The following is a 14,421-nucleotide window of genomic DNA, read 5'->3' on the forward strand; positions in this document are numbered from 1 at the left end:
ATGCAACAAGGAAATATCAAATGATCTTTCAGAAAATCAAAGGTGGCTTTGGACACACGTTGTGCAGCTTCACAAAAGCTTCTGAACTACATACATAGCAAAACAGATGTAGATTTTTTACAAATGTTTGGGATCTTTATATAGCAATGGACATGAAAGCACTGTTTTCCACGCAGTACAAACACGTCGGCATTTGCAGCTCTTTGGCTGGACAAGCCTGCCCAGCCAAACAATGCAGCTGAGCTTTTTACAAAGTTAGTCTTCCAGAAGAGATGAGAAAGTAGATTCTGCTGGATTGTGGACAGTGTATTTTCATGGCAAGAGTTTTTTAGGTTTTTCGATAGCCTTTCAACACAATAATAGCCTATGTGAGTACCATCCCATCCCTCTCTCTGAGGCTGGAAGCAGCCTTGACTCCATGCTGACCATGCACCTTAGCCCTTCAGGTAATAAAATTAATGTTTGTGTACAGTGTGTGTACAGACCCACCATATCCCCAAACAGATCAGCCTGTCTGCAGGGAAACCCTCGCAGTGGTAATTTTGGTTATTAAAATTTATCCCATGGTTTCTGCTAGGAAAAATCTGGGTTTGCTATAGCATGTATTTCTATAAATGCTGTAGCATGTGTTGCTATTACATGCATTTCTCTAAGACAGGATTTCTGATACCAGGATCTCACCTTGAGCTGTTTCCTCTGCTGACTTACTGTAGACGCAGCTTTACTGGGCCAAAGCTTAAATCACTCAGGCTCTGTGTTAGTGACTTTCTGTGGTGGAGGCTCCACCTGCTAGTTCAGTGCCTTAAGGAGACACTTTGGCCTCCAGACAGCTCATGAACACTCAAATGCAGAAAACCAGAATAAAATAGCCTGAAAGGAAAAACAGTTTGGCCTAGACTGCAAATTTTATTTTTCTTTTCAAAGAGAGAGCATCAAAAATAACATAGAAAAATCAATCCGCTCCTGTCATGCACTGAATTATTTGGCTCATCTAATGGACTCCTAAGGTGATTTTCTTACAAATGGATCCTGCACACTGTTTCCTATTTAGAGAAGGTTTGAAGCCTGAAAGGTTATCAATACACACACTAATGAAGTGTCTGACAAACCACTGCTTGAAAGCTATTTAGATTTAAATCAGTGAGTATATATACAAAACCACTTCTATACAAAATATGCCATCTTTTTAATCTAATGCCTGCATTATAAATAAGAAGGAACATGAAGACCCAATTTGTATTTTTCCCTCTTTGTCCCCAGAGTACGTGGGACTTGTTCTTCCGAGAACAAAACCTGAGGCTGTCTCTTTGCAGTTTAAATGCACTACATGATACATCACCATTGTACCAGCACGGGTGTTTACCTACCACTGCCCAGCTCAATAAATCCCTGATACAGTGGGTGGTTTGTTTCTCCTCTAATTGCTTTTATTGCTACAAACTCTTTGCAGACTAACTTGGCTATATCCCTTATGCACAACATGAGTATATTTTGGCAGTGCCATCAACCTGCTTGCACTCCTTCCCACTCAGCTAAACCAAAATGAGCTTCTCATCCTAAATCAAAACAAATAAAATAAGACAATCTAGTTGAAACTTCATCTTTCTGCTAAGAACAGGCCCAGCCTTAGTGGTGCTCTGCATGGCCCCAAGACAGATCCCCACAGGCAGCCTGCTCAGGTTTTTCAAATTAATCCTCCAAGCTCAGTAATAATAGGACAGCTTGTTGGTCTATTCAGCTGCTATGAACTGATTGCAGACAACCATGCAGCTCTACCTGTACAGTCCAGCTGAGGCACTCGGTTCACTGTTGCTGTGTTTTCAAGTTATTTTGCATCACTCAGAGCCTGATACTATAGCCCAAAGTGTCCTGTTCTGTAGTTCAGATTGAAACTTCAGAGCAAGGTGTGCTAACAAAATGTGTCACAATCATTTCATGGCAAGGTCTCATTAGATGGAAATTGAGGTTATTCTTCATTTGGAGAACTGATTCTCAAAAGGCCACATCCTGGTACGTCACGTCACAGGGCTGAAGAGAGCTGCAGTGAAGGCATTCAGAGCTGGAACTTCTTGGTGAATATGATGGATGAGAAAGATTAAATGAATTTAGGCTGATTAGTTTTAAGGATGACTCAAACTGACGTACATTCAAACACGAAAGAGTGCAGCACACTGAAAATAAGGTTTTTCTTTTTTTTTTTGCCCCATGTCTATGGCGAATAGGACAATAACGAGTTTAAACCGTGCAATATAAGATACAAAATAGTCATGCGGAAAGTAGTCTAACTGTTCCTCTAATGAAGCACTGGAAATAAAAGACTGCAAAATCTCAGTCACTGAAGCACTTTAAAGATCAGGCTAAGCAAACATTGCCCAGGATCGAAGGGTATTCAGTTTATCCTCCCTTAGGAAAGAGTTTACAGGACACTACAGGGGGTGTTCCTTAAGTCACTCTTAGTGCTCCTGGGGCCCCAGCAATGATTTCTGAGGTCTCTCCCAACCCTGCGAGATCCATACCCTCCCTGCTTCTTAAGTGCCCTTGCACACAGTCTTTGTATTTGCTTTAGAAATCATTCTCTGGTGTGGCATTTCTGTGCAGTGCATCACATCTGGATGCTGACGTGCACCCTGCTTTTTAGACTTTTCCTGCAGCTATTCCTATCCCTCCCTCCAGGTTACAACATAAAGCTCAGGGCTCAAAGTTGAGTTTTAGTTATAACATCATGCAGCTCTTCACAAAATACACACTTAGGTACCACCAGAGGGCTGTAGTCCTACAGCAGGAGGAGGCTGTGGGCTGGAGATTCAGTACCTCAGTGCCCAGCATAAGTAACACCAGTGATTCCTACAGAGAGTTTGCTCTGCAGTATAAAAACCAGCTGGATTTTGTCCTTATTGCAAGAGTACATATGCTGCAACAAACCACTGCTTCTGCTCAAGGATATTAAACTCCCCTGGGATCAGGGTCAGCCCCCTGCCTGGTGAATGTGCTGCTATAAAGCTGGGTATCTGCTGCATTGCTCAGGACACACACCACAAGCAATCAGCTCGAATATACACCCCAAAAATAACAGCAGCCCTGGGACAGACCCTTTGCTAAGCTCCCACTGTGAAATCAGGTCAGCAGAACATCTGTTGCACAAACCTGGTGTTAGGCTGTGCTCTTCAAGCTGGGCATGACATGAGAAATCTGATTGAAGTAAACAATACCATTAATTTTCTGTAGCAATCAAACAAAATCAGAATGGCAGTAAATTTGTGGTCTGTTTTGTACTGGTATGTGTGCTGTAGTAACTAAGTTTCCCAATTGCAGTGTTAGGCAGACAAGTTCTACCAAGTTAAGCTGAGAGATTTCCCCCCCCGCCCCACCTTCATTTTGGCTATCAACAAGAAGAAACACCACGCTGAGAGACACCCTTTCAGTCAAAGGATCAGAGACAAAAATGGGGTAAATTCTCAGGATTTTAGTTTTTATTTCCTACTTTCTATTTAATCTAACCACTTGGGATTTCTTCTTTCCCTCTCTGAATAATGCACAAAACAACAAAGACAATACATCAAAAAGAAATGAGATATCTGGAAGATGGCAGTTGGTTTAGACCTCAAACTCCTGGGAAAAAGCAAAACTGAAAAGTGTGAGAAAAAAGTTTGAGTTAATTGTAAATAATGATCCTTTCAGCATTCAACATCTCCTGACAGGGGCACAGGATGGCCTCATTATTACAGGATCACCTCATTATTAAATAAATATTGCTTATTTGGAAGCACAGAACATTTTTGAGATATTCTGTCTGGAAATTTTCATCCCCAAACTGCTGAAAACTGAAGCACCTATTTTGTCTTTGTAGAATAAACATTTCTTTGTTCAGATGTTGATTCAGAAAATTTCAGTAAACTGTGACTATTTTCTTGGTACTTCAGAATAAAAACCAACCCAGTTGAACAAATCTTGTATTTCAGAGTGTCTCTCAGGAACAAAACATCTCAACCCAAATTTTCCCACACAAGCTTAAGTTTTTCCCCCATTTCCTGTTCTTGGAGAAAAACATTGCAATTAATACATAATTTTGATGGGGCAAATAATATACTTGACAGTGAAGAAGAGAAAAAATAAAGACCGTTTTGTCCCCTGAAGAGTTCACAATACAAGGAAAGCCACAGTATGCTTCAGAAACCATGTGGCCTTCCCTTCCACCCAGGAAAAAGAGCAGGAAGCTCTGTTTTCTGAAAGGGTGTTTGTTTGATTTCCTCTAAGGCAGGGGTGTCAAACTCATTTTCACTGGGGCCACATCAGCCTCATGGTTGCCTTCAAAAGGCCAAATGTAATTTTAGGACTGTATAAATGTAACATGATGTGGCCCGCAGTGAAAATGAGTTTGATACCCTTGCTACAAGGGGAAAGAGAGAAAATGCAGTTTAACCAAATCCACTTGAGCCCTGTAGGTGGTAATCAGAATTCCTGTAACAGACAGAACAAGGAAAACAGAAGACAGAGGAGATGTACAATCTCTGCCGGAAAAACTACCCGGAATGAATGAAGTTGCAGAATTGGGGAAGGAAAACAAGGAGAGAAGAGCTTGAAAAGAGGCCAAAGGATAAACTTTAATTGGAGCTGGTATAAGCCAGCCAACTGCATATGCCAATCTGGCTCTTTGGGGGTGCTACTACTGGTGATGTAGCTGGCTGCATCCCAGCAGTGATAGTGGTGGGAGGTTCAGCTTGACAAATGGGACCAGGAGCCTCCAGCAGACTGGGGAGAGAGAGAGGAGGACAGCTTGAATCCCTGCTCCTGCCCTGCCCCAGCAGCTGCTCAGGGTGAGGATCATGTCAAGGACAGCCACCTTCACAGAGGGACCACAAGCCACACATATTCCAGCACATGCAAATCCAAGAAGCTGCCTCTGGTCCTCACAGCCACCAAAGTCACCTGCCATCCAGGTTAAAGTTGCATTCAGAGCTGATAAGGCCTTTCTGCCCCCACAGCCCCAAAAAAAGGAACAACATGGAGGTCCGACACTGGTCCCTTCCTTTCCTTCCTAGCAGCACCAGGGTGCATACAGCATCCCTCCCCTGCCCCTGATGCCAGCAGCTGTTCTTGCTTTTTCCTGCCCAGGAACCCACACTCTAAACCCAAACAACTGGCAAACAATGATGTTTTTCCTAACAGCACCCATACAGTGAGTGTTTGCTCACTTCAGAGAGCTACTGTCAGGCACATCTTCTCAGTAATGTCTCATCGGGACACTGGAGCTGAAAACATAACCCCAAAATGAAGCATTACACATGGTCAGCACACAGGAGGCTGTGAATTTTAAACACATGCCACTGACTTTTCTTCCCTCCAACCCCCTTGAATATTTATCACATAAGTGCTAAAATGCTGTCTTAAGTTCCTGGAAGTTAATAAAACTAGATAAGATGCTTGAATTCTCTCTGGTAGCAAATATCTAATGAAAGGTACTGAGCAGGGCTGATTTCTACTAGATCACATCTTCAGTGCATCGTCACAAGAGTGAACCAGACAACTTCTAATTCAAAAAGCAATTTTTAAAACCTGCACTGTCTTTCTGGGCAATCAGTCAGCATCTCAGAGCTGTCAAAGGCAGCCTAGCAGCAGACTGAAATTTCAAGAGAGAGAAATAAACAACCCAGAGGTTTGTGTCTTGGGGACAAGGAAACTGAGAATTCACTAATTGTAACAAAAATGATCAAGCCAAGAAAAGTTTTTAAGAAATCCACACTAGGCTCAGGGGTAGTATTTTCTTCTACTCTTTTCCTGATTTCTTTTCACTGAAAATGAAAGGGGAGGGATAAATTAAGGAATCTTGAGTAAATGAGAGCTGAAAATAAAATCATCTCCCTTTCTGTTGGTATTGCTTTTCAGTCCTGCTTGCCATGAAACCCATTAAACAGAAAACATTATAAAGCACTTCATTAGTTCTCCCTCACTAAAAGTTCAGAAAACAAAAAGATAATGTCTGCGACTGGATTAAAGGAGCTAAATGGTATTTTTTTTAGAAATGAAACCTCTGTTATTGTTGAAGCAACAATACCTCTGTTAACTGCCATCGATGCTGATTGCAATGGTACAGCAATCAGTTTGTTATTGTTGCTATGGTGTAAGATTGGTTAGAGGACATATAGGCCACAACTATAGAAGAAAATGAGTCAGGTTGATGTGAAGTAGGGAAAACATCAGCTATCACCATAAATCCAAGGCTTTTCATGTTATAAAGCCATTTACAAAGTCTCTTGTTCATCTCTTTGCTTGCCTACATCAGGGAGAAGTTGGCCATGGGTGCAGCACTAAGGTATTTAAAGTAAAAAAGAGAGTCCTGTTTATTTGCAGCCTGTTTCTGACTGGTTCCTGATGGAAGCAGCTTACCCTGAAGGGTTTGGGTGGCTATTTCAGATTTTGGGGGTACAATGACAATCCTTGTTTGACTGGTCTTTGGTTATTCGAAGAGCGAGCTCCTGCTGACACCAAGTATTTCTTAGTCTCTCCAGCCACTCCTTCCTCCCAGTGGGTGACAAGGACTTTCTGGCAGATGTATCACTGGGGTACAGCTCTTTAGGAACCCCCAAGCATATACACAGAGGCATGAAAAGAAAAAGATCACCCTGCAGATTCACAGGTCCTCACAAAGAAACAGCACAGACCTCTATGCAGGCTTTCACCTTTGTGCCTCCCACCCTCAGCTGCTCTGTGCTGCTCTGCAAAGCTCCCATCACTTTTCTGCAATGGAGAGCAGGGGTCACTCCTTGAATGTCTCACTGCATTCACTTCTGAGCTGGGCAGGTATTTGGAGGCAAGATGGGAAAGAGTCAGCGTGGCCAGGAGATATTTCATTCCCCTGCCTGGTGATTGCTGCCTGCTCATCTCAGAAATAAATGGCCACTGACTTTGTCTTAGCACAGCCAGTTATGAATCATCTATTTGAACACCTCTATTTCAACTGTCTCTCCAACTAAAATGCACTTCAAAGCCACTGTACTTTGCAAACCAAGTGCTTGTTGGAAAACTCAGGAGTAGCACTTGTGAAGTGCGTGCCTTGATCTGTCTCTAGCTCGAAAATTCCTCTTGGAGATCATGGTCCTAATTAGCCTTTTAAGTGATCTGCTGCTTTTCATCCACTCCATGCCAGTGCTGCTGTGGCCCGAGTCACTGGAGATTTCCTTGCTGGTACCTTTGGCTGTCATCAAGCCACCAGTATCGATTGCATCTAAATAGCAACAGCAAAAAGCAGGACAGCAGAGTGAGGTGGCTGTTCTTTGGATCAAGCTTCTGAAATGAACTCAGTCAGAATCAGGAAAAATTGTCTCAGCAGAGAGAAACCCCACAGTTTTCTTTCCTTTTTGAGATCCCTCAGATGAAAAGACAAATATGGTTTCTTTAAGAAAATAATAATAAAAAGGTTTTTTAAAAAGGGGGCAGCCTTCCCTACAAGATCAGAGATGTGAATAAACAGACTATCAGAATACAAGTATTTCTCTAACTTGGCTTATTAAGGTGCCTCTCACATTCTGAAAACACACTCAAATCACTGCTTCACTGTTGAGAAAAATAATTACTTGTTTCCCTGATGAGACTAAAACATGAGTTGCTGTGTGACTACTTGCTAATTATAAATCTTCCAGAACATAAAAAATGCCCAGTATGTTAAAAGAGAAACTACTTGTGTCATAACAAACCATCCAGCTTCGAGGCTACAAACACACATACAGATCATCATCTGCTACGTGTCTTTACAAAGTTAATAAGGTGCACAGAGAGGCTCACACAGGCCATTATCATCCAAAAAGGCTGCTACCAACTTTTCAGCACAAACTGTGTCAGATCATTATGCAGATAAATCCCAGGGTCAATTTATGGCTGTTTGCAGCTGGTGAGGGACCAGTTGCCTCTTGAATTAATTTGAGAGGCACTGGCGCTGATTTTGAGCAAAGACAACTGTGATTCTCAGTCCTCTGTGAGTGGCAGTGAAAAAAAAGGCCCAAATATCCAGATCCTGCAGATTAAATATATGACGCAGACTGTAATGGAGGAACAAGGCAGCAATGCCAACATGTCCAGCAAGGGGAGGCACTGCTTTAGAAGAGCCATGCTGTCCTGTCTGCCCTTGCTGCAGAAGCATCAAAGCAGACATGCTGAACTTTGAGGTGCTGTCACATGAAGTAATGCTCCTAATGCCATGGACTTTGCTTTCCAAAGCATGAAAAATGTCACCAAGTGTTCATTACAGGATTACTCAATAGTCTCCTGTACTGACTCTGCCTGAACACCAAGTATTTCTCATGGAACAAAGTTTTGTTCTCAGGCTAGTGCTTTAAAGAGTCTGATTTCTTGAATCATATGAAATAATTGCGCCCTGCACCATGCTAGAGTCAATCAGAGTCTAATACCTGGCAAAAGGAAACCAGTTATCATTTAGTCTGAGTTCATTGCAACAGCATTTAGAGAAGATTTCCTAAACACTCAAGGTAAATTCTCCAACTCTGGTCATTCAGAATTACTCTGGGGTCACTGACAGATCCCTCAAAAGTGGTATTATTTTGTGACCCCTAACACAAATATAGAAAGTGGTCATTACTACACAATCATCTGTGTGATTTAGAGGAGGTGTGTTAGGGACAGACAGATCCCCAGTGCCAGTTGGAACAAAGGACACCAAGTACCTCGTGACAAGATGCATTTCAGGATTAATTCTCATTTTCTCCATGATGCCACAGATTCCCTCTGATGCTTGGCAGGTTGAGTCAAGGAATTAGGAAGGATCTGCCAGGAAAATATTAGTTGTCTTTGCTGTGTATAGAAAATTGAGTTGAGAGAGATAATGGGGCAAAGCAGCCTTTAAATCTTCTGGTTGCTATCTTGCATGTGATACAGCTCTTCCCTTGCCACAGTCCTCGGCCACGGCCACCACTGGTTACAGCTCCCTGGGGAAGGATCTTTCAGCAGCACTGGTGTTTGCAGACGCCTGTGCTGCTGCCCTGGCTGGCACTGTTGTACCCCTGTTGTCCTTGGGAGCAGGGGAGGGGAATGCTTCACGTCACTTGTTATCTGCATTTCTCTTCTTGCTCTCTTCACATCTGAACAGACTGCACCAAAGTTACATGTTCCCAGTTGTCTTGAGGTGTCTGGACCAATTTATCCTTTTGTCATCACTTATTTTTAGCATATTCCCCTCCATCTCGTCCATGTGCTCTCTGCTTTAAGACTGCACAGTTTCTGTTTTGACTCTATCTTTTGCATTCTGAAACTCAGTCTCCTTCTGGTGCAAGGCTGGACCCACTGCTTTTGTTTGCAACCTTCCACATGTATATTCTTGCTATAATTACTGCGATCAGCCTTGCTACTGCCACATCCACTGCAATGTTGTACCCTCACAATTTGCCAAGCCAGAACCACGAACTATGATCCAATTTTCTGAATTCTGTTCATTTTCTACTCTCACAATCATTAAGGCATGGACATTTTATGTAAAAAAGAATACTTCTTTCTGCAAAATAATTTATATAAAAGTATGGCTACCATCTTCAGAAAGGAGACAAATTATTAGCATTAGTAATGTTTTACTGTGAATCTTACAAATCATTAGGAATCAGGTGCTGTCTTACCATTTTCCTTCCAGTGTCTCACATAATTTATTTAACAGTTTTGTTTAAAGTTCCAAATCTAACTGGGACCAGATTGAACTGAGCTGCTCCATCTCATGATCTTACTCCTGCTACTACCACGAAGCGTTTTCTTACCCACTCTACCTGGCAAATGTGAAAACTTAAGACCAGTTTTCCATAATGTGCATAAAATCACAGAACAGATATTAGTGGGAGTTTCATTGACATTTTCTGTGACCCATCTGTGTTCCTGGCACTATTAAGAGATTTTGCAAAAACAAAACTGGAGTAAAAGCTTTCTCTTAGCTTTTTACCTAGATGAGTTTCTAATACTGATTAAAGATTAGTAGCTGAAACGTTCTTCCATTGTGTTTTGCTTAAGTATAGGTCTTGCAGCTCAAAATGGATTTCAGCTTTCTGAGCAATAAAAAGAAGGGCTAAATCAAAACCTATAAGCAAACAAGGTCCCACTATACATCATAGCCAGTTACTCCCACACAGGACAGTTTTTTGGTATATCATATTTGTTTAGAAAAAGAAGCATACATTTAATAAACACAGAGACCACTTATTTCCCACTCACTTCCTGATCTTGAAGCACCCCCTACAGTATCAAAGCATTGAGTCATTAAGTAATGAACTCCAATTTTCATACATAAGTGACAGTTCATACTTGTTTTCCCTTAAATGGCTTCTCTTCAGTATCCAGTGCTTCAGGCAAAATTACACCAGGGTGGAGGCTGTATGTTCACCAAAAGCAGTGAACTTTGAAAGAAGTGATTTTCATATGTTGCTTCCTGCAGTCATTTAATGTTGGTCTTTGCTGTGGACATCTCCTGTTTTAATAATGTGTATTTATCTCCTCCCTGTGAAATGTTTGTGCAGGGCTAGAGCATCACAATTATTCTAAATAGCATCTTGAGGCAAACAAACTCCCCCATATATGTCTTTTCATTTTAAATGGCTTATAAATGTTAAAAATCTGACATAACAAAACAGCAAAAGAAATTACTCTAAATTATTACTGCAATTGTGCACAAAAATCTAGTTGCCTACAGCTATGCTTAACTGTCAATTTATGTCCAGCTAGCTGCAAGGTAATGTCATATAACGTAAATGAATCTAGCTCCAGGATGACAAAAGCATGCCTGAACGTACACAGAGATTTCATACACGCTGCTCCAATTTGCTCTCTTGGTTTCAGCAGAACAGGGCAAAATAAGGAAACAGATCATGGACCATGTTTTGGCAGTAAGCGTGTAGCTGCTGGTACCCCCAGTTCCTGGAAGAAATCATCTGTGTGAACATTGCACAAAGCTGTGTTCCCACTCAATGCTTCGGGTCATCACAGCGTGAGCAACAGCTGCCCAGCTTACTCTGCTCAGGCCGGCTCTTCAACAAGAAAACAGGCAGCTTACAGTCCTGCTTTTTGTTTAAACAGTGCATAAATACATTCTTCTTATCACTTTATTAGCCACTGGGCTGTTTTCTGTTAGAATTGCGTAAGGTCAAAACGCAGTGTTAACACAAAACAGCGTCACCAACAGCAACTCCAGCACGGGGTCCTTAAGATTAAAAATTGAGAAAAAGAACAAAAGAAACACATGCAAAACCTACCACTGCCTTTACCAGGAGCGAGGTTTCCTGCCCTCCACCAGAGAGTAAGGCAATCCTGATGCATGACAAGGTTTAGTTGGTGGTTTTCTGTAGAGACAAAACGAAATATTACTCCTGTGCAAGTAAAATAATATTTACACATGAGTATGAGAAATATTACATATCCTACAGCTGTTCTCCTACCCTTGTGGAAGAGCTGGTGCCCTTTCTGCTAGGTTGCAGCCTAAAATGGCCCGTACCAGAAGATGCAATTTTTAATATGTTTTTCCCATTCAAAGTATCCAAAGTACCCCATATACATCTGGTGGCTGTATCAAAAGCCACCCCCAGTGATATTTTACAGCACAAGACCAAGCTGCATTTTGCACACACTGGGGTCCAAAGCACAGTAATAAAATATTGAAGGGCTGTGTAAGGTGGGAAGAGCTGAATCTGGAGCAGTCACATCCCACTGTCACTTGGGAATGACCTGTCCCTCCAACCTCGCGAAAAGCAAAACTGTTCAGCATTTATTCTGCTACAGCAAATGCCAGGTTTTACTATTCCCTTTGCCTTGCCCTTCCCAGCATGCACAAACCAGGGCTGCATTTCAGGTAATTGCGATATTTTTCTGTTCCCTCACTGTGGAGGCCACAGCCTGATGCACTCAAAATGAGCAGCACATCCACACCAGCAGATCCTACTCCATTTCTTTTGATTTATTAGCTGCTCCCAAGGCAGAGCTCAGTCAAATCAAAGGGTGGGCCAGAATCACTCTGGGTGTAAATGCATAGTAATTCCTACAAATATATGGTGTTATTGATGGTACAACCACCTACAAGGCATCTTTGATCAGACACACCCTTTTATGGCTACTGTTGTTTGTAGTGACACACTCAGATTTAAGTGCATAGTCCCACAGACTCCCCTTCCGTATCCCATAACGTTCCTATTAATCTTCCTTCCCTCTTGTCAGTTACAAAGTCCAGGTTGAACTTCTTCAAGGCTACACCTGTAGTTTTAGTGGTCCATAACCAGTATCAGAAGTTTTAGTCTTGGATACTGTGTCCTTCGTCACTAGTCTGCCCAGTTTACATCATTGTGCTTGTTTATCACTTCTGCTGTTACTTATTATTCCCATCAAACTTCATCAGACAGCCTAAATGAAGCAGGTGCACTCACAACTTCCCACATACCCTTACAAAAGGGAGGGGAAAAAAGCATCTTGGAGTGGCCAGGAGGAAAAGCAGCTCTTGAAAGGTCAGAGGGATTTGCAGTGCGAAAAATGCATCCCAAAAATATCTCTTCTGCTTTTCACTTCTTATCGATCGCACGATAAGAAGCAATCAAATCTGCCTGGTCCTAGCTGACAAATAGCCCTGGAAGCTATTAGATTTCATTTGCTTTCCATCCTTTTTTAGGCTGCCACTCTGTTGCCCTCAAGGCTTCAGGTACAAGTTACGTGAACTGATTTTTCTGTTTCTCTCCATTGAGAAAATCACATTGCTTTCCATTAAAAGGAAACTATAGCTGCATTTAAGCCTTCCCTCTTTCGGCAGCATCTCTCCAATATCACAAGTATCTCTCTACTGACATGTCTATTTGGCATCAAAGAACTCTATTCTTCAGATAACATAATTTTGGTGCTTTGCTACCTCAGGTGAAATCAAAGTGAGGATTTTTTTTTTTGGAGCTGTGTTTTCCAAGCCTGCTCACATCCTCACAGACTGGGAAACTAAGGAAGAAAAATAAAAGCTCGAATGGAGAGTAGATCTGGAGCTTGCCTTTTAGGGCACACCTAAAGCCCTCCTCAGGAAGTTCTTCTACGAAAGAAAGCGTTGCACAGTCTTTCCATGAAACATTAATTTGTTTTTTCTTTACCAATTACTGTGACTAATACAATGACGTCTTTCCTTCCCAAACCCAAACAAACCCCAAATCACCACAAATTAAATCGGTTGAAAACAAGTAATAACACTGTCAACAATAACCAGCTTTTAGCCCCATAAATTAGCAATGACAAGCCAATAAACACCTCAATCTTTTCTCCTGTAGATATCAGTGGGGACCGCATATGATGATTTCTTTCAGAAGTCTGAAGTTTTTCCCCCGCCTTTTTCAGCTAAACAAAGGGACTGTGATTACACTGGACATACTAACTTTGTGTAGTAAAGTTACACCAATATCAGTGGTTCAGTAGACACGACTGAAGTCACCTACATTTATCTTTAGGGGTAAAATCAATGGTTTTGCTTATATATTCTGCTGTTTTAGAAGAAAGTTCTTTACCACATGGTCTTAAGTTTGTCAAACACATAGCTTGGTCCTCTTCCACTAGTGTAGTTTGGATCTCCACCACTGCCAATGAACATCAGAGGGGTTTCATTTTTCCTCCCATGTCTGTTTGCCGATAAGGTTGAACACGTTCCAGTTCAAGAAGCCATTGCAAGCAAACTCTCATAAAGTAGAAAAGGTCACCATGACTCCAAACTTCATTAACAAGGCCACTATATGTAAGGTTTCTCAGAAATGTAATTTGTCCCCGATATTTTCAAGCCTATCTTGATTTATTCCAAGTTCTACTAGCAACTGAGCCTTTATTTCTGTTTCCTTAGCTTTCAACCAGTATAATCTAAAAATGCAGATGACTGCAACTTTGACTTTTCTCCTCTGATGCTGTATCCTGTTATTGCTGCTTATTTTTTAAATTTATTTTTAATGTAACTATTTACTTAGAAATGTCATTTCATCAAATATGCTCCACAGTTTATTAGGTTTGCTGAGTGTTTCTTAGCTTCACTGTTGAGGCCTCCATTTCCCCTTAATGATGACTCCACTGGTTGTTCTGCAGTGATGAAATCTCCTCAAAGTTCTCATTCTGCATTCAGAATGCATTTTGTATTACTTTTCTAGTCCTGTATAGGCCAAGATTTAGAATACTCTTGAGAAGTTACAGGAATGGACTGAAAAAAGAAAGGCAAATAAAGATCCTACATTTAGTTTGCAATAATCATCTACCCAAGAGTGAAACAAGGAACAATTAGGTGGGTGACAGTTCTGCATAAAAGGATTGATGGTAACAATAGGGACTCAGCAACATCCTCCGGTTTGTAAGAAAGACAAACATCAAATAGGGACATGATGCAGGAGCATTAGATGTTTGGAGCAGTGAGGGGGAATCAATAAAAATTCCACATATGAAAAGGAT

This window comes from Streptopelia decaocto, assembly GCF_964273445.1.
Source record: "Streptopelia decaocto genome assembly, chromosome: 3".
Classification (NCBI taxonomy): Eukaryota; Metazoa; Chordata; class Aves; order Columbiformes; family Columbidae; genus Streptopelia; species Streptopelia decaocto.